This window comes from Cajanus cajan, chromosome 1, assembly GCF_000230855.2.
Source record: "Cajanus cajan strain Asha chromosome 1, NIPB_CcT2T_4, whole genome shotgun sequence".
NCBI classification, from domain to species: domain Eukaryota; kingdom Viridiplantae; phylum Streptophyta; class Magnoliopsida; order Fabales; family Fabaceae; genus Cajanus; species Cajanus cajan.
In genome coordinates, this window is record NC_138517.1 from 1,456,112 (window position 1) to 1,482,199 (window position 26,088).

At 28.8% G+C, this 26,088-nt stretch overlaps 1 pseudogene; it reads left to right on the forward strand.

The window, feature by feature from the left end:
- The first annotated feature begins 1,737 nt into the window (after positions 1–1,737).
- LOC109788667 (uncharacterized) lies at positions 1,738–25,361 on the forward strand (annotated as a pseudogene).
- Positions 25,362–26,088: the final 727 nt, after the last annotated feature.

The following is a 26,088-nucleotide window of genomic DNA, read 5'->3' on the forward strand; positions in this document are numbered from 1 at the left end:
CTTAAATCAACTCATAAAAAGTTGTTTTCGTTTCACTGGTAGTTTTGTATCCGAGTCTTAAAATGCAGTTGTATTAAATATTTAAAGAAATTTTTTTGCCGTTATAATAAAATTTTACCCAACTCGAATTTACAAGAATGCATATAGTAAGAATATCAGTGGTTTATACCAACAAAATAATTACTTTGTAGATATATCAATATAATTTTTTAATTTAGTTATTAAAATATGATTTAATTAACTTTTGACCTCTATAATTAAAAAAATTCAATTTTAATCCTTATGCATACTACTTTTTATTTTTTCCCTATAGTTTTATAAATTTTTAATTTTAATCCTACAATAATAGACGACATGGATTGAAAAGAAAAAAAAAAGAGTAAATATAAACATTAAAATAAAATATTTTTAACTATAAATATTAAAATGTAAAGTTTATAAAACTGTAAGAATAAAAAGATAATTATACTTTCAAATATATATAAGAAAAATTTAAACAAACATTAATTGTTGAGCTAAACTTCAACTTTAATATGATGTAATTAAAAATAATGGACCAAATTGTATTTAATTATGAATTAAATTGTTTATATCAATACTATTTGTTTTATTATACAATTTTGATACTTAAATATTAAAATTATTTCAATATTGAGTAATAACATATTATTTATTGTATTATATATACAATTAAGAAGTTAAGCAATAACATTCAACTTTCTCCTTAATAGTGTTATTCATGTCATACGTAACATCTTAAATTTTCTAAAATTGTTAAAAGGATATTTTAATTAACTAAGTAGATTTTATAAATATATTAATTTCTTTTAAAGTAGTTATGAGTGTTTTTATCAATTAAAGAAAAATTTATGAAATTATTTGTACTTTTAGTTATTATAGATAGAAATATATATATATATATATATATATATATATATATATATATATTTTTAACTTTTGTTAATTATATATTATGATTTTGATTAATTGAGAGGATTTATAGATAAGAATGTTTTTAGACAATGAAAATAAAATTTTTAAAATTATTTTTGAGGAGTTTTCTTATATATTTATCTATAAGAGTTTTAATTTAATTATTTGAGATTGTTTTGATAACGAGAATTTAGTTTGTTTGAAGTTAAGTTTTGCATTGTAATGACCTGTTATGATCATTATACTTAACAAAATCACTACTAGCAGTGAAAATTATAGTACTAGTACATACAAGATTAAGAGAAGGAACATTATATATATATATATATATATATATATATATATATATATATATATATATATATATATATATATATATATATATATAAGAAGAGATCCGTTATTACTCGATGAGTAAGCCTACCTAGACTTACTCCATTCAGTAACTCATGTTCTACATCAAATTTTAACAATCTAACTGTTGAATTTAGAGTTTTTAATGACTATATAAAACTTGCAAATTTTTTTAAAAAATTAAAAATTATTTGATATTTCGTTTCATTAATTCAAATCATCATATAAAAGACTTTTATGATTATTTGTCAATTTGACCAAAAATTGATTGAGAGAGAATAACAACAAAACTGAGAAAGAAGAGAGAAAATCGATTGTCCAATTCGCATATCCACCAAGAAATGATTTTCAAATTGCAACTGAATATTTGTTCACCATTGGTTTGGAATACGAGTTCGTAGGACATCATTATTCATTTTCAATGGTTGGATCATCAAAAGAATGCCTATAATGGGAGAAAAGTATTTTGCGGTAAAAGCTCAACTTTTGGGAGTTTTCACTTTCTTTCTTCTCATTGAGGAGGGAGAATCAGAGGCATTCAAAGACGATATTGGAGATCCACATCTAGAGTTTGGTGATCATCGAGGTAAGGGGGAGTGAAAACTTTGCTTTGAGTGTGGATTATCTACGAGGTAGCAAAATTAACCCTTAACACATTGTTTGTTTGATTGAATAAAGGATTAAATCCAAACTTGATTGTGACTTGTATCTATTGTTCCTTTACTTTCTAATTGTGCGCTATGATACAATTGTATTTGTGATCTATGATACTGTCTTTGTTTGTAAATATGTGTCGTTTGTGAGTTCCTTAGTATTTTGAATGTGTTAGTAGACTATATTTGCGTCTCTCATCCCTAGAATTACGTATAGTGGTGAATATGTGAGTGCACGTGAGTTCTTAGGGGAACCTTAAGGGCTAATACAAAGCAAATTATTCGAGAAACAATTATGAATATTGAACCCTTAGAATATAACAAATTAATTATACTATAAATATCCTTTCTTTAACATGAACTCGTGTAAGTTGTGAGACTTAATATTAGACTGATTCACAATTATGTAGAATAAAATTTTACTAATATTGTGTCAAGCACCACATTGGAAATGTCAAGCGCAAAGGCAACAAAGTGCTCTCATTGGCAATCACATAAGGTGTGAGTAGGTTCACACTAGGTGTCAAAGCCACATAATGATTGAGGTTTTGTTGATGTCGGGTGTGAGCTTGGTCACATCGGGTGTGGGAGCTCCAGGGACTCCCTGTTGTAAATTCACCATGCATAGGATATACCATGTCTAGTGTGATTCATCTAAAGGTTCTTAACCTCAATTGTGTTGGGCGCAAGGTAACCCACATCGGGCACTACCCTATGCTTGAAATTAAGATGCTTAAATTTGCTTAGGGAATATTAATAACTTTGATAGGTAAACCTTATGACCTAATTGAGTATGATAAGTCTAGTAGATGTAATTGAGAATATTATGTGAATCCTTGATGAGTTCACATATGTGATTGAACTAAAGTGAGATGTGACCCATGTGAGAAAACTATGATAAACCATGTGATAAGTCTAAGTCTATGTTTAACATAGCAATGTAAAATTTGGGTGAATAGCCTAACAAGGATGTGACTAGTGTGATATGAAATTGAATATATGTGAAATATGAATGTGATTAGTATGACCATGCATAAAGTTTGTGAAGAGTATGATGTGAAATATATTGCTAGGAAAGGTCCCCCTTGTGTAAAAGTTCAGGGATTCACAACCTTGGGGACAACTGTGTTTGAGAGTTTCAATCTTGTCCAATTGCATGCATGGGGTGAAACTTGCATAGCACAGTTGTCCTGATATGCACCACTAATGTATTTTCTTCTAGTGTAGAGTGTTGTGATAGCTTGACCCGATAGGTTCTCCTAGGCTACTCATGCTTTCAAATCGTGATAAAGTGATTTTATTAGCGCCACATGCATATAATTTTAGGAGAGTCTTGTCCATTGCATGATCATAGCTTACTTATTGTTTTGGAACTATGAATTGGATAAATGTTGAGATGTTTGGTATAAGCCTTATTATATCTTGTCTAGTATGCTTGATTATTAAGAATTATAAATGTGATTAATAATTTTTGTTATTGTTGTTTAATATGCATAGTTATTATTATGTATGTGTGTGTCTATCTAACCATTTTCTACACCAGTAGTCAAAGTAAGATGTTTCTCACTCCTTTTTTTTGTGTTTTGTTTCATTCTATATGAACGAGTGAATTTGATGATGTGGGAGAAGTTTAAGTTTTCTATTAGGAATGTTCTGATAGAATGTGACATTAGGGTAATAGTTAGGGAACTATTTCTTCTAGTATTTGCATTAGGAAATCACACTTATTAGTTTGAGTTTCTTAGTACCAAGTTTTAAATTCTTGTAATTGCTTCCAAATTCAGTTTATTTAAAGTTGAGTTTTGTATAATGTGATGCTTCTACATTGAGTTTTAGTTTATTCAAAAAATTAGTATTATATTTATTCAATTTATGCATGTGGGGTAGAATGTGTCACATTTAGTGGTATTAAAGTTTGATTGATTCAAATCTATAACAGTCCAATTTTCACAGATTGTACGAGGGCCCAAAGCCCAATAGAGGTAATTTAGTAGCCTAGAACGGGTCGTTCCCAAATTGGAACGGGTCGTTCCAAACTACTAAAATGAGGGTGATTTAGTATCTTAGAACGGGTCGTTCCCATATTGAAACGGGCCGTTCCAAAATACTAAAAGTGCCTACAAATCTTAGTTGGGAACGGGACGTTCCCATAATTCGAATGGGGCCTTCCAAATTACCAAAAAGGCTTGTAACCCTAGTTGAGAACAGGCCATTCTGGTTTAAGAATGAGTCGTTCCAAATATGGCCATTGTGGGTTAAATGCAACCCCAGAACAGGCCGTTCTGGTTTGAGAACGGGTCGTTCTGGATGTGAAATTTTACGCATGACGAAAAGTCTAGAACGAGCCATTCTAGATTTGAAACGGGTCGTTCCGGTCACTCCTGATGCCTATAAATAGAGCACTCTGGCACTCCTAAAAATCACACTTTTCAGTTCTGACTTCTTTCAATTCTGACTTCTTTCTTCTTATTCTCTTCTTTTCCTTCTACACTCTCTGAAGACTGAGGAGATCTCTGTTTTAGTTTCAGCTACTACTTATCGAGGTACGGGGAAAAAAGGGATTAGTTGTATGTAGAGTTACATGAGGGAATTAGGTAGAGGAAGAATCCCTTAGGATTATGGGTAATTTTAGAATTATTATGTTTGAGGAATAGATAATTCCATTAGATTTTACATGTATTGAGGATTAGAAATATATATTTAATTTGTAAGAATGATGATCTGGGAGAGAGAACAAAATTGTAAAAAAGTGCCTGTGAGTTAGGTTTTGAAAAAATTGGGGGTTTTACTGTTTAAGTTAAGATTCTACTAAATTGGTGATTCAGTTGAGTATTATATTAATTTATAAATGTTATTGTTATATTATATGATAAAAATTGATGATCTAGATGTGAATTACTTGAGAGGTATGGGAACCATTATTTTGTTGGACTTATTTGTTGTGTGTATGTGATATGGAATTGAGCTATAAGATGAGATGTTGTGATGAATGTGAATATGATTATGATTGTGGTTCCTCACACTAATGACCAGGGATGGCACGACCCTTGGATAAGTGATGCTACAAGGACGGCGTGACCTTGGCATGGTGTGGGATGAGTGAGACAATTAACACATATCACTTATGTCAGATGTGGCGTAGCCTTGGCATAGAGTTAATTGCAAGATTTGTGTGGATTGATTGTGATTGTGGTTTCTCACACTAATGACCAGGGATGACACGACTCTTGGGTAAGTGATGCTACAAGGACGGCGTGACCTTGGCATGGTGTGGGATGAGTGAGGCAATTAACTCGTATCACTTATGTCAGATGTGGCGTGGCTTTGACATAGTGTTAATTGTAAGATTTGTGTGGATTGTGATGGATTGATGTAATTGTGAATTGAGATGTGAAGATGATGAATGATTGACAAATTATGATATATATAAATGTTGGTGAATATTTCATTAAGTAATGAGTTATGATGGGATTATGTTGTGTTTTTCCTTGTGTACTTTACATATAGATGTTTTCTTTTCTCACCGTGCAATTGTGGATGTTTTAGGTGAGGAAGATCCAGCTATGAGTGACATCTAGAATGCCAACGGTTGAATTGTGGGTATGCTCTGATATTGTGACATCGGGGCAGAGAATTTCTAAGACATGAATTTTTATATGAATTTGGAGTTGTACTTATTATTTTAAAAACAATTTGTTAACTCTTATGTTTCATTTTCTAATTTTTCTATTTTCAATTATCTTGGATATTGAAGAATATTTATGAAGGTTTTTATGTGAACCCTTTTATCGACGTTTGAAAATTTATTTCCTTAGTCTATTTACATTATTACAATATATGTGTTGGGGTAGTAAGAGTGTCACAAAATCGAACTGTGTTTTATATGTCTTGACTATGTGTTATATGTGTACTCTAATTTGTGATTGGTTGTATGTTGTGATATGGTCTTGTTCTTTTGTTTATTTGTTTGTTTGGATATTTCTTACTTATGTAAAAAGTAGTGATTGTGGGTCGTACCACTCATGTTTTGAGTGTGGATGCTATAGGTGGTGGACAATACTTTCATTCTATTCTTTCGAATATCATTGAAAACTCTTTTCACGTGATGTTGAACCTTTTAGTTGTACTCTTTAACTTTTGTACAACTTATATTATTTCATGTTACCTATTTGTTTGTCAAAATTAAACTTTGAAATTTAAATTATTTTAATTTTAATTTTAATTTTTTTACAACATTTTTAATGTTTTAAAATGTTTTTTTTAAACAAATCAATTCAAATTTATTAAGTTTTTAAAATTTAATTTAAATAATTAAGATAATTTGATTTTCACAACGAATAAAATTAATTTTAAATATATATATTTGCAAATTTAATATTAAATTTTATAAAAATAAATATTAATTAATTTTTAAATAATTAATAATTTTAAAAATATTTTAAAATATTTAATAATTAAAAATTATTGATATTTTTTCGTTGATAAAGAGATGGAGGTTGAGAAAAAAAAAGTAAACAAAAAAAAAAGCAAGAGAAATGAAGAGAAAAGATAAATATGAAAGAGTGAAAAAAGAGAGATAAGAGAAAGAAAATAGATAAAAATTAGAGAGAGAAAAAAAAAAGAAATAGGAAAAAAAAGGGAAACATAATAAATAAAATGAAAAAAGAAAGAAGGAAGAGAGAGAGGAAAAGGAGTACAAGAAAGGAAGAGATAAAAAGAAAAGATAAGAGATAAGATAATGCAAGATAAAAAAAAATTATATAGACTAAATAAGAAAAAATAATATAAAAAAATTAATTTTTTTTTTACAGAATCTAAAATTTTAGCTACAATTATAAAAAAAAAATCATAAATTTTATAATTTTATTTTATTTTTATAATTTTTTTATTCAAACAAAATATTTCACTCTAAAATATTTAAAATTCTTTTAAAATAATAAAAATTATTCTATTAAAATTTTCTATGCAAATACATTCTTATCCTATCTAAACGTGAAAAAGCTTAGCAATAAGGACAATTATATAATAAAATCGAAACATTTTTTATTTTTATATTTTATTTAATAAAAATATTTAAAAATTATCAATATTTGTTAAATTAATTAATATTATATATAATCTTCAAATTTTAAGATTTTATGTTCAAGTCTTATATTTGTAAAAATAATTAATTTTTTATTTTATTTTTTATTATTTAAAATTTTAAAAATAAAATCATTAAAAAAATTGTACCCTAAATCAGACTTAACCGTCACCCACAACGAGTTCACACAAAAAAAATTCAGAAGAGAGAAAGAGAAAAAAAAATGGCACTCTTACATTACTATTTGCTTCTAACTTACGGAACCTACTCACTTCCACTTGTTAATTACCGTATCAATATCTGTTGCGACTTAGGGCATCCCAATGAAAACAACTCATTCATGTATTGAAAAATAAAAAAAGTGATCTCGAGTATGTTATGTCAGTATTAAGCAACTCAAATACAAATTTATTCCAATGGTAAGAAACTTTAAAAAATTCTTTTTATAATTTTTTTTCTAATCATTTATGAACCAATTTTAAATTTTTATTAAAAATGGTAATTGCACTACAATGAAAGAAAATAAATTACGAGAAAAAATACACAATAAGTAAATATTAAAAATAAAATAAAATAATAATAAATACATAGACATTATACGAAATTAATTTTCATCATTATTATTTTTGAAATGTTCCTAAATATGTTCAATAAGATTTGCTTGAAATCTGGTAAGGAATGGTTGCTTAAGGAAGCAACTCTCTCTCTTCTTCAAGCAACTCATGTTGCCACGTCGGAGTCCTCCAATGGTAAGAAATTGGGGTTTGAGTTGCTTCATGGGACAAGCAACTCCCATTGGAGTTGCTTTTATTTAATTCATCATAATTTTCCATCAATTTAAAGATTGTAAATATTCAACGGTTAAATCATAATCATTAAAATTTGTTATTATTTATAAATATCTGCCATGTGAAATTAATATTTATAGGAGTCAAGTGTGGGTTTTCCTAGATATCAATTAAGCAACAAGGAATCCCAAGCGTGTGGTTCAGTAGGGGTTGATCCACACTTAAGTAAGGTCAGGATTCGAATCTTGCCTTGTGTATGCAGCTGTGACACCCTCTACCCCATTATTAATATACAACAAATGTAACAATAAAATATTTCTTTTCTTCTTTTTGGGTAAATAAAATCTTTCATAGTTGACAAATATTTCAAATATCACAAGGTAGAAGATTCACATTCGTAACTCATAAATCATAACTCCAGTGTAGAAATTATAAAAGAAAAGAAGTTAAGATTTTCAATACAATTTAGTGAAAAACAAGAAATCATATATATACAAATAATAATAAAGGAAATATAAATTAACTACAGTAAAGGTGACAGTGCCTCCTAGTTAGGGATTAATTTATACTCCCAAATCATATAATAATAAATATAACAAAGATGTACATTTTGGTCTTTTCTCAAGAACGTTCAAAATTACATAAGAAGAGAAAATTAAAGCTTTTAAAATAATAACATATTAGACTAAGCTAGCTAAGCCCCGATGTCACATCCTATCAGAGCATGCCCCACTGAAGCCTTAAGCCTCATCACCAACATCCCCATGATGCTGATCATCTGCAACACAATTTAAAACATATACAAAACAACAAGGGAGTGAGAAACATCTCACTCAGTTTCAGGTGCAAAAATAAAGGTTAAATAGCCCACACACACACAACAAATATAAGTCACATGTAAATAACATACATAAATAATCAAATATCACATATATATTCATTTATCATGCTATGATGTCATGGACTCAACTCATAAATGCATGCATGTGGCGCCATACGGAAGATTCACAATTCATCGTTGGTGACCCTAAGGTACACCTGGTTACATCACTGGTGACCCTAAGGTACACCTTGTTAGTCGTGGGTGACCCTAAGGTACACCTTGTTAGTCGTGGGTGACCATAAGGTACACCTTGTTAGTCGTGGGTATGCGGCCTCAGCGGCACACCTGGAGTAATATATGCATATGATGCATGTCATACATTCATAATCTCATGGACTCAACATTTAACTTATTACATAATTCCATTTAGTATGTCATTATTTGTCATAGTATCATAATCATAGTTTGTCTCAATAGTCCATTCTTAGGTCTCATGTCATTTGTCCATATTTCACATGGTCATGTCATAAATACTCCTCATAAGGTCTGCACAGGAATTCACAGAGATCCAGAGAGCATTCTTGTTCATATTAAACCTCATTTATTATTAACATTAATTTCATATTCATTTATTACTTTCAACAAAGAACAAAGTAGAATAAATAGAAAATCGGACAGAACAACGGCACCTTTAACAAAAATAAAGTAGAGTAAATAGAAAATCAAACAGAACAACGACACCTTCAACAAAGAACAAAATAAAGTAAATAGAAAATCAGACAGAACAACAGCAAGGGATTGGGGGCCAATCTGACAAACAACTATCCAACAATTATCCCCACACCCCTGAGCGAGGTTCTCACTCCCCCCCTTACCTGGATAAGCGGAGTTGGAACTTGGGCAGAGTCTCCTCCTCTGGATCCCCTCTTTTTCTTTCCCTCTCTCTCTCTTTCTTTCTTTCTCTCTCTCTCTCTTCTCTCTCTCTCTCTTTCTCTTTTCTTTCTCTCTCTAAAATTTTCACTTCTTCTTCTCTGTACCAAATTTTCACCCCCCCTGCCCCTATTTATAGGCCTCCTGGCGCAACCGGAACGGCCGTACTGATTTCGGAACGGCCCGTTCCGGATCCTTCAAACGTGGGCAAATTTCTCAACTGGAACGGCCCGTTCCAAAATCGGAACTCCCGTTCCCAAAAAGCAGAACAGCCCGTTCTGAAACCAGAACGGCCCGTTCTCAATCTCAGCAGAACGCCCCGTACTGCTTCCAGAACGGCCCGTTCTCCATACCAGAACGGCCCGTTCCAGGCCCGTTCTGGGTCTTTAAAAACAAGCATATTCCTTCTTTTGGAACGACCCGTTCTGCATTTGGAACGGCCCGTTCCGACACCCAGAAATACCCTTATTCCTTTATTAAAATTACGAAAATGCCATCAATAATTACGAAAATGCCATTACTAATAAAAATATCCTTTTAAGGAAATTGGGGTGTTACAATTCTCCCCTCCTTTTAGAAATTTCGTCCCCGAAATTTACCTGAAAACAAAAATAGATAAGTTTCTCGCATCTTGCTTTCTAACTCCCATGTAGCACTTTCTTCAAAATTTCCTTATTGATGTACAACTCTATCAATCTCTCCAAGAAATGTCTAATGTTAATAAGTTCAAGGTGAGCAGACCTGGTAAGCCTATCCATTAATCCAAATAAGATCAAATTTCTTAAGAATATCATACATAACTACAACTAAATCCATAGATACAGAATCTTATTTTCAAATTAGAACGTCTAAAGGTTGTATTAAATCTGAAAGTTTTTGGTGTTCTACCTTAGCTTTCTAACATACTAAGCAAGCATACACAAATTCCTCCACTTCCTCCGTCATCTTAGGCCACCAAAACATCTTCTTAAGATATTGATACATCTTAGTAACTCCTAGATGAATACTAAGACTGCTCTTATGACCTTCTTCCAAGATTGCTCTCTCAAGTTCTGGCACATTTGGAATATACAACCCATCCTTAAATCTCAACACTCCATCCACTCCAAATTTAAACTTACTTTCTACACCTTGATTCAACTTCTCTACTTCTAGACCATCATGTTTCTGCTGCGCCACTCTGATACATTTCAGTAACTCTTAAATGAATGCTAAAAATATTCTTATGTCCTTTCTCTAAGATCATCTTCCTTAATTTTGGGTTTACTAGGCACATAGATTATATCCTTGTATCCCGAAACACCATCAACTTCCACTTGTAAAAGGCTATTTATATTCCTACCAATCTTTTTCACTTGGGTCACTAAGAAAGAATCTAACTCCTGAGTCTTCTAATCTCATTATTAATCCTTTCAACATATTCAATTCAATGTTCCTAAGGGTGAGCTCACACATCATGCTTAAGTTTCTAATCTACTCAATCAAACTCAACCCTTATATCATCAAAATGATAGATAAATGTTCATCCTACTGAGGACATTTGTCATCATATTAGTTTAACTTGTATAATCTTCTCCAATGATTAGGCACCTAATTGTAAGTTCACTATGTACTCATACTCGGTCTTCAAGTCTTACCACTTTATTTATACTCCAAGAAAACTCTTATTCACTACCTTGTCCTATAATCTCATACCTGGCCACCAAAATGAATCGACTAATATACTTATTCAATATCCTTTGAATAATCCATTCGTTAATCGAGTCATACATAGTCCCTTACTACTAGGAGTAATTTCACAAATCAAACTTAAATTCCTAACTTGAGCCAAAAGATATATCTCTTTGACCATAAAGAAAGATAAATATAGATATTTCCTATTCAAAGCATCGACTGCTATAGGTTTACCCAGATAACAACTAAGATTAAAATCTTAATCCTTACAATTTCCAACTATCTCTTCTATCTCATATTCAATTCCTTCGGATCAAACAGATATTTAAGATCCTTATAATCACTAAATATCTCAATAATGTTTCTAAAATCTCAAGCGTAACTATTACAACTTCTAATTCAAGGTAATTTCTCTCATGAATTTTCTATTTCCTAGATGCTTAAAAACATAAGTTACTACCTTTGCATCAATAATCCACCCAAACCTGTCTTCAAAGTCATCACTATATCCCACATAAGACTTACTAGAGTCAGGTAATATTATCACTAGTCAATTTTGCCATAAGAGTTAGAACTACTCTTATACTTACTATCTCACATAAAGACAATACCCCTCATAGTGAATGTAGTCAAGGGCAATGCTATCCTAGAAATTCTTTCAATAAATCTCTAATAGTAAGCCTCATAAAACTTTTATTCTCGCTAACTTGCTTAGATATCTCTCTGCTTAAACATAACTTCTACCTAAGACAGATTCATGTTCACCTTAACTGAAATTTACAGGGACTAGAAAACTTAACATACAACCGTCTTGGATATATCTTCACCTTCAACTACAATATGATCATATCACATCCTAAGATCAATATCACTAACCATACAACATTCACCATTTGATCCCTAAGGTCTTCTATTCACATATCGACATACATGCACATCAAGTCATATTAGAATGCCTACTTTAAACTTTCATATATATCATCCATAAGCATGTACATGAACAACCTTTACCACATAGCATCATATAACCTTAAACAACCTCTCAATCTACACAAAAACACCTCAAAACATGTCAATTCTTATCCTTGCATTGCCTACTAACCCGAAAACATTATTATACAGACTAACTTCTATTTTTAACAACTATCAAAGAAAACAACACATAAAGAGTTCTACTCATCCACGTGATATCAACCTATCACTAAGTGAATAGGCTACAACTCTTAGTGAGACATGAGATTTTAAAAAAATCATTTTCTTAGCTAAAAAATTCAAAAATCACCATAGGTATATTCAATGCTTACCACTAGACCTTTGATCACCAAAGTTGTTGTACTGGAGTTCTAGACCTCCGTTTTACCTGATTCCAATTCCATTAGAAAGATAACATCCAAGGCTACCACTTTCCTGAAGACTAACAAAAATTCTAATTTTGTCAGTATAGCACTTGTACTGTCACAACAAAACATCTCCTACACCAGACAACAATAGTGTATCAACATCTAAAACCACAAAAATACCTCAATCCTTCCAAACTTACTCCTTTCCACCTGAAATTCATATCAAAGTTTCCCACTACAAATCTAAACCAAATAACTCACCTATTCAGTACAAAAGGCTTAGAAAATAAAATTTTCATGCAACCATCAAACTCTAAAAATCATCAACACTTCAATCTCTCCTTAAGAATACCAAAACTCCAATTCTCAACATACCTCATCTTTGGATTCAATTGCTACAACTATAGCTTTCAAAAATTTCACCAATCATAAATTCTTAATACACTTTAAAATAAATCAATGTCTTACCCAAATCTAAGGCCTCAATAGTTCCCACAATATTAACAACATATTTCGTCTACCACTACTCGCACATATGCTTGCAACACAAGCGATATTACTCAACCACCACTTCTTACGTAAGTATCAAACAATTAAGCAATCATAAGAATGAAGAAGAAAGGTCATAATGGTATTAGCTGACACTATCATGACTATCATTCCTCAAATTAAAAAAAAAAAAAAAAACTTTACAATATCAAACTTTACAATATCAACACAAGGAGAACATCATCATCATCATTATCAAACCAAAACATCATCAAAGCAAAGCATCACCAAAGTATACAACAAACAAAACAATGTCAGAGTACACAACAGAATCTCGATAAGTCACGGCCGATTAGATCGACCTGCTCTGATACCACTAAATGTGACACCCTCTACCCCATTATTAATATACAACAAATGTAACAATAAAATATTTCTTTTCTTCTTTTTGGGTAAATAAAATCTTTCATAGTTGACAAATATTTCAAATATCACAAGGTAGAAGATTCACATTCGTAACTCATAAATCATAACTCCAGTGTAGAAATTATAAAAGAAAAGAAGTTAAGATTTTCAATACAATTTAGTGAAAAACAAGAAATCATATATATACAAATAATAATAAAGGAAATATAAATTAACTCCAGTAAAGGTGGCAGTGCCTCCTAGTTAGGGATTAATTTATACTCCCAAATCATATAATAATAAATATAACAAAGATGTACATTTTGGTCTTTTCTCAAGAACGTTCAAAATTACATAAGAAGAGAAAATTAAAGCTTTTAAAATAATAACATATTAGACTAAACTAGCTAAGCCCCGATGTCACATCCTATCAGAGCATGCCCCACTGAAGCCTTAAGCCTCATCACCAACATCCCCATGATGTTGATCATCTGCAACACAATTTAAAACATATACAAAACAACAAGGGAGTGAGAAACATCTCACTCAGTTTCAGGTGCAAAAATAAAGGTTAAATAGCCCACACACACACAACAAATATAAGTCACATGTAAATAACATACATAAATAATCAAATATCACATATATATTCATTTATCATGCTATGATGTCATGGACTCAACTCATAAATGCATGCATGTGGCGCCATACGGAAGATTCACAATTCATCGTTGGTGACCCTAAGGTACACCTGGTTACATCACTGGTGACCCTAAGGTACACCTTGTTAGCATGTTACATCGTGGGTGACCCTAAGGTACACCTTGTTAGTCGTGGGTGACCCTAAGGTACACCTTGTTAGTCGTGGGTGACCATAAGGTACACCTTGTTAGTCGTGGGTATGCGGCCTCAGCGGCACACCTGGAGTAATATATGCATATGATGCATGTCATACATTCATAATCTCATGGACTCAACATTTAACTTATTACATAATTCCATTTAGTATGTCATTATTTGTCATAGTATCATAATCATAGTTTGTCTCAATAGTCCATTCTTAGGTCTCATGTCATTTGTCCATATTTCACATGGTCATGTCATAAATACTCCTCATAAGGTCCGCACAGGAATTCACAGAGATCCAGAGAGCATTCTTGTTCATATTAAACCTCATTTATTATTAACATTAATTTCATATTCATTTATTACTTTCAACAAAGAACAAAGTAGAATAAATAGAAAATCGGACAGAACAACGGCACCTTTAACAAAAACAAAGTAGAGTAAATAGAAAATCAAACAGAACAACGGCACCTTCAACAAAGAACAAAATAGAGTAAATAGAAAATCAGACAGAACAACAGCAAGGGATTGGGGGCCAATCCGACAAACAACTATCCAACAATTATCCCCACACCCCTGAGCGAGGTTCTCACTCCCCCCCCTTACCTGGATAAGCGGAGTTGGAACTTGGGCAGAGTCTCCTCCTCTGGATCCCCTCTTTTTCTTTCCCTCTCTCTCTCTTTCTTTCTTTCTCTCTCTCTCTCTTCTCTCTCTCTCTCTTTCTCTTTTCTTTCTCTCTCTAAAATTTTCACTTCTTCTTCTCTGTACCAAATTTTCACCCCCCTGCCCCTATTTATAGGCCTCCTGGCGCAACCGGAACGACCGTACTGATTTCGGAACGGCCCGTTCCGGATCCTTCAAACGTGGGCAAATTTCTCAACTGGAACGGCCCGTTCCAAAATCGGAACGCCCGTTCCCAAAAAGCAGAACAGCCCGTTCTGAAACCAGAACGGCCCGTTCTCAATCTCAGCAGAACGCCCCGTACTGCTTTCAGAACGACCCGTTCTCCATACCAGAACGGCCCGTTCCAGGCCCGTTCTGGGTCTTTAAAAACAAGCATATTCCTTCTTTTGGAACGACCCGTTCTGCATTTGGAACGGCCCGTTCCGACACCCAGAAATACCCTTATTCCTTTATTAAAATTACGAAAATGCCATCAATAATTACGAAAATGCCATTACTAATAAAAATATCCTTTTAAGGAAATTGGGGTGTTACAACAGCCGCGTTAAATCTTGGAGCTAGCTATCCCACTTTTTGAGGTGCCTCCAACGTAGCGAGGAGATTAGTCACTGCTATCGACGATGGATACTCTAGAGAAAAAAAAAAAATTAAGCAGCAAGGAGAAGAACCTAACCTCGTTAGCTGAAAGCCACAAAATCTTAATGTAGTTGAACCTAACTATATCCATGTAGATCTAGAATCTTTGCATATTCACGTGCTGGTTAAATGATTATAATTTTTGAAAACAATAAATAATTATTTTTGTGGTGAACTCCATGTAAATGTGTATATATCAACCTTATTCTCTATCATCAAAATGAACCCACCATGAACTTTTGGTGTGTGGCGTGTTCTAAACGTGCGTTGATCATTGATTTCTTCGTACTTCCATTAACTATTATATTCGACTCTCGTACAGCATGCCACCACCTTCGGCCACTCTGTTTGCTTTCTGGTTTGTCTAGATGGAGACTGCAGGTGCAAAATCATCATAACTTGATCATGTTTTCACATCAAGCTGAATAAAGTTAATCTGTACCGTGCAAAATGAAATCATGCATGTAAGCAACTATCTCAATACGAATTTTCAGACCACAATATTCACGTAAATTCATGTTTCTAAAATTAACGAGATAAAGACCTTGACTATGACTTGAGCTAGCACAAGAAGATAACTAACTTAACCAAAAGAATAATCTATTGGTGTTGGGTAATCACCACATTGATCAATCATACTCATTACACCGACTAATTTGGTTCACACATTACGCCGGCCACTAACTCACCCACTCCTTTCCCTTCTTTTTTATTCCCACTATACACCCCTTTTTCAATTTATGTAAATTAATTAACGTCTAAACGTCACATCGCCGATCTAAGCCAACTATACAGAATTTGGAGTTATCAAACACATATATTCAGCCATCGAGATTAAATATATATAGATGTCGACATATAGAGGTGCCATAGCCTCCATGATGTTTCTAAAAATAATTTAAATTATTATGGTGCCCTTAAAATTTATAGAAAAAAAGTATTAAGAATTATCATATTAATTAACATTTAAGAAAAAATTATAGGTATAATTGAAACATAATATGGCAAAAAGAAGAATAAGAAATTATAAATGTTAATAAAATATATACGATGTTGTGATACATTCGAGTGTTAATTATTTTTTCTTCCGTATCATTTCTTTTACATCCTTTTTCGACGACCGAATAAAATGTCAGGTCCATGGAACAAGATCGGAAAGCGAAAACCAAAAATAAACTTTCATTTTTATCTCTAAATGTGTACGTAGTATTTAAAATTTAAAAAATAAAATAATATATATATATATGAAATTAAACTGTTTTCATTTTAGTCACTAAAATATGTACCTCTGTATATTTAATTTAAAAAATTTGCTCTTAAAAAAGACGAGGAAAAACAATACAATATATAAAGTGGTAGTGGTTGGTTAAATGAATTGTGCTATTTTTATTCAATGAAATATGAAATATAATATTACGAGAAAATAGTGTATGTGAAGGGCAAAATTATCCAAAAATTAAAATAAAGACCGAAAGTAGTTATTATAATACTTGAAAATTAAAAAAATTAAAGAATAATAATTTAATAGCTGTTATTAACTGTTGATGATTATGTATAAAATATGAGTGGTTTTTTTTATTAGAGATATGAAGATCAAAAATAGTTACAATTGTTGGGATACAAACAAGTCCCACATCGATAAAATAATACAACAAATAACAACTTATATAATACAAACATACTTCAATGATTGAGAGGCCTTTTGGGTGATGACCAAAAGCAAAACCGTGAGGGCTAAGGCCCAAAGCGGACAATATCTCATCATTGTGGAGTATGTTTGTGTAATAACCTTATAAAAATATTTCATAAAATATCCTCTCAAACAAGTCCCACATTTATAAAATAACAACTTATATAATACAAACATACTTCAATGATTGAGAGGCCCTTTTGGATAATGACCAAAAGCAAAACTGTGAGAGCTAAGGCCCAAGCAAAACCGTGAGAGCTAAGACCCAAAACGGACAATATTTCATCATCGTGGAGTATGTTTGTGTAATAACCTTATAAAAATAGCCCGCGTTCCAACCGATCCGCCTCCATCCTCCACTCCGTCCTTCGTTCTCCCTTAGAATCAATAGGAATACATTCTGTCTTTTCACCGCTCCGTGGGTAGTCCTATGCATAGTCCAGTAGAAGTGATTAAGGGTCTGCCCAGTTAGAGTTTTGTTATTTCATCCACTATTATTTATTATATTAGCCAAAAGGAACTCTTTTTATCTTCCAGTTCCCAGGTGGCCCACTTTCTACATATAGATAATTGATATAGATTAGAGAGAAAAGAACTACTTTTTGCCTGTTAATATTTATTTGAATAAAATAAATAAATAAATAATGAAGTGAATAGGTTTTTCTTTTTGCGAGTTGGAATTTTTAGGGTTGTATGTGAAATATTTGCTTAAAAATTATTAATTTTCAAAATTTCTTTTTCTTAATAATCGAGAAGCGTGATAACTTAACAAATGTAGAGATGATTATTATTAGCGTCCTTATTTGACACTGCTTTTTCACACATTCAAGAACTAAAATAGGAGTTTAATGGAGAAAAAAAAAAAGTAATGTTGGTGAAATTATCATGACTCTATTTTATAAATTGCGTAGAATGTTCAACTTCAATATATATAATGGCCTCACACTATGTACTAGGTTGCTTCATATTTCTTTGGCAGTCTCTATGTCTGCATCACATCCACAAAATCAAAGTATTTTTAACTTTCTGATTTGTCAACCGTTCAAATCCAAGATATTTTCTTCCAATAACTTGAACAGTAGGGTACAAGTATTTTAATTAGGATCGGGAGTTTTTCCCATATCTTAAAGTGTGTGAATAATAGTTGATTAGTCTATTTAGGTTATACCATTGTCTATAATATTCTGCCTTAATTAAAAATGAAATGAAGAAGAAGGAAATAAGCGGAAAAAAAAGTAAAATAAAAAAAAAATGTGTTGATGGACAGAATAATAAGGGAAAAAAACAGTGGTGAAGTTTCTTTCTAGTACTTGTTTGTATGAATAAAATACAGAGGGAAAAGAAATAAATAAATTATATAAAAATATTTTTATTCCATTTTTTTAATTTAAACCAAAAGATATAAATTTACTCAATTATTTTTTCTTAACATGAGTTTATTTATTACTTTATCTAATTTTTTTCTTTTTATTTCGTCCCGTTATTTGAATAAATATATAACTTAATTAAGATGTTAATTATTTAATAAACTTTTATATAATAATAACTTATATTATAATATTTAAAAATTTAATAAATCACTGTATTTGAATATATATGTTGATAAATACTTAATTTTAAAGTGATTTAATATGTTATTATTTAAGCACTTATAAGATGTTATTTTAAAAATTAAAAATTAAAAATTAATTATCTTGACTAAAAAAACAATTAAATATTTTTTAAAAATAAAATTAATTAGTTAGTTAAAAAATAATTAAATGAAAAGAAAAAAAATTAATTAAAAACAAGGTAAGGGTGATTTATAAAAAAAAATATTTAAAATTATTGATAAATTTAATATTTTTTTATTAAATTAGCTATTTTTTAAAGAGTGTAATTTAATTGAAATTATTTTTATAAATAAGCATGGAAATAGATATTGCTTTATATATATATACTAGTATTTTATTAAGTGTAATATATATGCATGTTTATTATATATAATATAACTAAAATTTATAATAAATTATATATATATATAATATTATATTTAAATATATAAATTATATTTAAAATAAGTATACATAAATATTTTTAAATGTATAAATTATAATTTAGATTTATGACAAAAAATTTATATTGTAAAAATGTTTAGGGTTCAAAGGTTTAGATTTATATGTACTCTTTTATTGAATAAAAGTCTTTAAAAATGATTAAGATTGAAATTTGTGTTTAATAGATAAGGATTGATATAAGAAGAGATTTACTTGCTTAAGAGTAAATCTACTTAGACTTATTTACTTAATAATTTTTGTTTTATATCAAATTTTAATGATCCAACTATTGAATTAAATTTTTTTAATATATAGGTTAAGTCTTCAAAGTTTTTTAAAAGTTAAAAATGAAGTATCAAATAATTTTGCAAACTTTTAAAAAATTGCAGACTTAATCTATGTATTAAAAACTTTTAATTTAGCGATTAAATTGTTAAAATTTGATATAAAACATGAATTATTGAGAGAAGTAAATCTAAATAAACTTACTTATCAATATCACGATAATATCACGTGAAATTAATGTTCCATCATGATAAATAAGATAACAAAAAAATATTTTTTTTAATTATAATATTATAAAAAATATCATACTTTGATATATATTTATCAAAGTGTTACATGTACCTATACTGAAAAATAGGCTATTTCTTACCTACTTTTACAACTCTCTTTTTTCATTTGAGAAATCGATCAACTAATAATTAATTTTTCAATTGATTGTTTTACAATTTTATTTTATAATATATATTATATTTAATTTATCAACTTAAAAATTAGTTAAAATTTAAATAAATTTATAGTTTTTATTTTAACAATAATTTCTATAAAAAAAGTTAGATTTTTTTACCTTTGTCTTATTTGTTCCTTATGTTTAGGGTTTAGGGTTTAGGGTTTAATATATTATCAGAAAAATTAATGTCTTATTTGTTCCTTATTTTAAATCTCAATTGATTTAATATATTATAAAATATTTATGAAGAATTATTGCTTACTTTCTTCTAAAACAAGTATCAGAAAAATATTACAAATTTTATTAAGTATCATTAAGAAATATCATATCTATAATAGAAACAAATATATATATTACATAAAATTAATAAAAATAAAAAAAATGTAAAATAAAAATTTTATTTAATAAATTGGCTACTGGTTAACCAATTTTTTTAATAGAAATAAAAAAATGTCAAAGATAAGTGAGAAATTAGTTAGTAAAGAACCAATTTCTCGATGTGAATAATAAACATGACACTTTGTTAAATATATTTCATAATTTTAACTTATGATACTTTTTGGTATTTCTTTTTGTAATATTATAATAAAAAATTCAAAGTTTTTTTTTTATGTTAATTATATATTTGCTTCTTTAAACTTTCACAACCCTACAAACTTTACTTCCAAAGATTTTATTTTTGCAAATATATGATAAAAGAAATAAAATTTTTAATATGTCTGACATTTGATATTTATTATGATAACAAACTAGATAACATTATTATTTATTTTTATATTTAATATATATCAATAATATATTATAGAAATTATATTTAAAGCAATGAAATTTCTATTTTATTAAAATTATATATATTTTTTTAAATAAGTATTAATTTAATTTTTTAAATTTAATTTAAACACGAAATTTTAACTATGTAATATAAATTTATTTTGTATTTATGCAGTTATTTTTCTTAAAATTATATAATATTATTAAAATATAATTATTTTAAAATATTTTTCTAAAAACTGTTTAAATAATAATTTTATTTTACTATTTTAGTTAATAATATATTTAATATTTACATTCAAAATTATTATAATTAGATATAAAATTTAATGATGAATACAAATTTGATAATATGTATTATATAAATTAATATATATATATATATATATAAATAATATATAATATATTATTATATAATTAATATTATATTAATATATTTATAAATTAATATTCAATATTATATATCTAATATTTATTATATTTTTTTTGTTATTTTATTTAATATTATATAATAATAATATAATAACATAATATAATATATGACATAATGAAAGAGAATAACTTCTCCTATCATCCAAGAAAATAATAGAAAAATTATTCTATTGTGTTACTCCTAACTCAACTACCCCTTAAGATAAAAATTATAATTCTAAAAAATAAAATAAAAGATAAAATAATACTATGTTATCTTTTTATACAATAAATAACGGATTATAATATAATAAATTAAACATACAATAAATAAATAAATATATATATATATATATATATATATATATATATATATGAAATTATATAACACCATTTTATGTGTCTAACTCTCTTCATCCCATTATTTATTGCATTTCAACTATCTCTCTAAATTGTGTTTTTTTTCATACAAATATTTTATATATATATATATTCTTCATTTTATTAGTCCTCCATGTTGTTTCCCTACACCCTCCAACAATGTAAGGATTGTTAGAACATTAAATGTGAATAATTATTTCTAAAGAAATCGAGAGAAGATTGAGAAATTTAAAAGGAAAAGATACTTGTAGAATAAGTTATACAATAATTTGTATATAGTCATTTTTCTGTATATGTTTTTCTTTATTATTAATAAATATAATAAATGATATAATGAAGAGAAATAAATATAAAAAAAAACGTAATGAATGTAAATATAATAAATAATGTGATAAAAATTAATTACAACAAAATTTATTAATAGCGACAATTATTTAATATAATAAGTTAATTACCTTTATTTTATTATTTAATAAAAATATTAATGACTAATATATAATAGCTATTAAAAATGTATTTACATTACACTAAAATTTACTATTAGCGACAATTATTTATTAGAAGAAATTCAAGTCCTACATCAATCAAATATAAGATAATTAAAAAGTATATAAGTAGAGAGGAACTCTCATCTTACAAGTTTCACATCTCTTAGGAGATAAGGTAGTTAAAGAATATATAAATTAGGAATTATTTCTTAAAGAAAAATTTGAGTTTCACATCGAATAAAAATAAGAAAATTTAAAGAATATATAAATAGAGAACAACTTTCATCTTATAAGTCCCACATCAACTTTCATTTCTTAAACTTTTAGTGACAATAGGAAAAAAAATATTAAATGTCATAAAAATTTATACATTTTTCCTGACTATTATAAGTTATTATACGTATATCATTACTTTTATTAATGTATCACCTGTAATACCTTAAATTCTCTAAAATTATTAAAATAATATTTTGCTTAATTAAATGAGTTTTAAAAATATTTTAGAGGTTTTTAATAATTATAAGAAGGTGTATTATATTGAGATTTTTAAATGAAAAGGTTTTGTAGATTTTAATGAATTTTAAAAAGACTATGAGGAGGTATCATGACTTTTACTATTTTTTTAAAAGACTTTTAAAACATAGATTTTAATCAAAACTTTATAATTCAAATTTTAAAGGATTTTGATGAATTTATATTATAAGATTTTAAAGGATTTTATAGATTTCACAAGAAAATATGGATTTGTAAAACACATTTAATGTTATAAGAATTAATAAAAAAATAACAAATAATAAAAAAAGTAAAACAACACAATTTTTTTTTCATCTTTTGACAAATATTTGTCTCTATTTTTTTGGCAAATAATTAATTTTAAAGTTCTCCTAACTAATATTTTTTCACATATCTAAAATTATATTATCCTTCTTGCATTGATATATACTCTTTCATGCTCTTAAATCTGAATAATATATTCAAAATTATGATTTTTATTAACTAATATTTACTTTCATGGTGATTATGATGTACATTTAATTCTTTCTATCTTGAGTGTGTTTATGTGACATTGCAGCTTCCTAGTTGATATCATGGATTATTCAACAAGGAAGCGAACAAGAAAATGCAAAATGGAAGGGCAAGGCACAGCACAAGTACAAGGATTCAAAGTAGAACAAGTATGGCTTCTTTTGGAGGACTTTTTTGGCCTTGAAAAGTGGTTCCCCCATATCCCTACATGCATTCCGGTTGAGGGCATTTCTGGCAAGTCAGGGTGCGTGCGTTTCTGTGCTGGTTTCATAACCCCTTTTGATGACCCTACCAAACAAACTTTAATTGGACCAAGCAGAAACTGCTGTCCATTGACCTTGCTCACTGGACACTTACCTACTCAATTGTGGAGGGAAATGTTAGGGTTCACTCATACCAAAGGAGGACCATGAGGGGTGTGAGATTGAGTGGCTTTATGAAGTTGAACCGATTCAAGGCTGCAAACTGGAATACCTTGATTCCTTCCTAGACAAAGGCTTCCAGGTTTTGGCTCTGAGGACTCAAGCAGCTTTGAAAACCATGGAAGAGGCACTGAGGTCACAAAAGTAATTACAATACTGATATATATATACACCTATCACAAAAAAAAAATATAAGTTTCGTGTCAATCATAGATAAACAGTTAAATAGTATATGAATATATAGTAATTTTTATCTTATAAATTAATTTTGTAATCTTAAATTAAATTTAAATTCATTATTTTAAGATGGTATCGGAATTATCTAATATAAACACTGGGTTCACCCCTTTCTTCTTGTTTGTTCATATTATTTATCGTATGTATATTCTTTTCTGTCTAGTATTCAATGTCTGTTTGGATAAATTTTAATATAATTACTTTTAGAAGAATGAAATAAGAAAAAAAAAAAAAAAACCAGCACTTGTCGAAACTTATTTCGTTATTTTTCAGGATCTGTTTAGTTTATTGTAAGTGCTTATGATGAGAAGCTTACCCTCCTATGTCATCTTGAGTTATAATTACTTCTATAGTTTTATTAATGTGCTTGAGAATTCCAGTGTATCATTAATCAGTGATTTGTCATTACTTATGTGCACTAGAATATGAAGGTACATTGAGAATTATGCTATTGTATTGTGTTGCAAAAATTAAATAAGAATTTTAAAGTGTGTTTCTGTCCTTAATATTGTATTGTATCATAAATGTTGTGTAAATAAAAAAAATACGAGTCATTTTAACATTTTAATATATATATATATATATATATATATATATAATATTAATTATTATTTTTTCATTTATCTTAAATATAAGTGTACATTAACCATAGGTAATACCCATATCTATATGGTTGTACGATATTTTTTTTGGCTAAATATCTATTTTGGTCCCTTATAGTCTTTTTTTGTTTCAATGTAGTCCCGCTTTTATTTTTGGTCTCAATTTGGTCCCAAACTAATTAACTGGTTTCAATTTGGTCCCTAATAAATTAATTGGTTTCAATGTGGGACTTCCGTCCAAATTTCTTTAACGGAGTTAACTATTGGCTACGTGGATGCCACCTAGATGCATAGGTGGATGCCACGTGGATGACACGTGGATGAATTTTTTTTTTAAAACACCTGGAACCAGAACGGGTCGTTCTGGATGTGCTTTTGGTGTGTGTTAATTTTGTATCGGAAACGGGCCGTTCCAAATGCAAAATTTACACACCAAGAGTACACCAGAACGGGCCGTTCTGGTTTTAGAACGGGCCGTTCCAAAACTGAGAATAGAATATTATTTATTAACTTTATTAAAAAATGTAATAATTTTGAAAAATATTTTTTTATGGTAAAAATTTTAAAATTACTTATTTTTATAAAATGCAATTGCCTTATAAATAGAGTAATAACTTTTTCTCTTTCTATCTGAAGAAATATTTAAGTGTCACTTTATAATTTTTTTTAACTTATTTAAAATTAGAGGAATAAAATGATAAAAATTAATAGGATAAACATAATAAAATTATTAATTTATTTTCTTTTAGTGTCCTCTAAATTTTTACATTCATTTAAAATAAAAATATTTTATATGTTAATTTGAATTAATTTAACGAAGTATTATATGATTTTTAATTTTTTAAATTTTTTTATAAATTTGATCTATACATGAAAAACTTTTTAATTTAACAACTAAATTCTTAAAAATTTGATATAGAACATTAATTATTAAATAGAATAAATCTATCAAGACTTACTATTGAAGTAAGTAAATTTTTTCTTCATTAAAAATGAAAATAATTTTACCACAAAATAAAAAACAATTAAACAATAAAATAAAATATAAAAAAATATATTAATATATTTATTATATTAGATATAATAGCGTAATTAAAATATAATTAATAATGTCATTTCATCATTTACTGTATAGTGTCATTTCATTGACAATATAGTGTCATTTCTTCCTTTACTGTATAGTGTCAATTTGGTAGTAAGTGGTTCATTCTTTAGTGATACATTGCATTATCCTTAATAATACATTGTATAGCCTAACTGTTTAGCAATTAAAGTTATCAATTTCCATTGACAATATTACCAAATTCAGTGTTTGAAATGCTTTGTACCTTGGGTCTTTTTCCTTCTGTACCACCCCAATTTCCTTAAAAGGATATTCTTATTAGTAATGGCATTTTCGTAATTATTGATGGCATTTTCGTAATTTTAATAAAGGAATAAGGGTATTTCTGGGTGTCGGAACGGGCCATTCCAAATGCAGAACGGGCCGTTCCAAAAGAAGGAATATGCTTGTTTTTGAAGACCCAGAACGGGCCTGGAACGGGCCGTTCTGGTATGGAGAACGGGCCGTTCTGGAAGCAGTACGGGGCGTTCTGCTGAGATTGAGAACGGGCCGTTCTGGTTTCAGAACGGGCCGTTCTGCTTTTTGGGAAC